Genomic DNA, 574 nt, shown 5'->3' with positions numbered 1-574 from the left:
TACCAGTGTGTCTTTCCTGGGCATTGCTGGTTTCTTTTGCCAAATACTGCCCCTTCCCTTGGCCTGACCACATCAGCCTGGCCCTTCTGTGTCCTGCATGGTGCTGCCGATGTGCCAGACTTTACCCGTCCAGCAGGGGGTTGAGCCAGGATTCAAACTCTTGACACTAACTTTATCACCAGTGTTCTCTATGAAAGGAAAAACAAGTACAATTCAAGAGAAAGGAAATCCTGAATCAGCTTACGTTTTCAGTCAGTACAAAGATGAGAAATTTGCCAAATAGGATGGGAAAGAACCACTTAGCTACAGTGATAATTCTCCTGTCCTGAATCTGTATCTGAAGGGGACACAATACCAGCAAGGACTCAACCAGGAGAATATTACTTACTCTCTGCTATCCAGCGGGAGAACATTCATTCAACACGCTGCATGTAAGGATGAGTCCTGGATGTGATGCTCTGAGCTAGGAGCTGAAAATAAAATAAGGCATAAGCCTCCTGCCTTCAGGAAACTCATGTTTGTTTGTTTCCAGTTTTACCAACAACTTTTAAATTATTTACTCAACACTGTACAA

At 43.7% G+C, this 574-nt stretch overlaps 1 long non-coding RNA gene across 1 annotated transcript; it reads right to left on the bottom strand.

Moving 5' to 3' along the window:
* Positions 1-3: 3 nt before the first annotated feature.
* On the bottom strand, positions 4-477 carry LOC109489084. The gene is made up of 2 exons (XR_004622930.1): positions 389-477; positions 4-188 (listed from the first exon to the last, which is right to left on the bottom strand). It is a non-coding gene; the product is annotated as an uncharacterized LOC109489084 (long non-coding RNA).
* Positions 478-574: the final 97 nt, after the last annotated feature.

Source organism: Ailuropoda melanoleuca, unplaced genomic scaffold (assembly GCF_002007445.2).
Source record: "Ailuropoda melanoleuca isolate Jingjing unplaced genomic scaffold, ASM200744v2 unplaced-scaffold40579, whole genome shotgun sequence".
Lineage (NCBI taxonomy): Eukaryota > Metazoa > Chordata > Mammalia > Carnivora > Ursidae > Ailuropoda > Ailuropoda melanoleuca.
The sequence above is the reverse complement of the archived record's forward strand: the minus strand, read 5'-3'. Positions and strand labels throughout refer to the sequence as shown.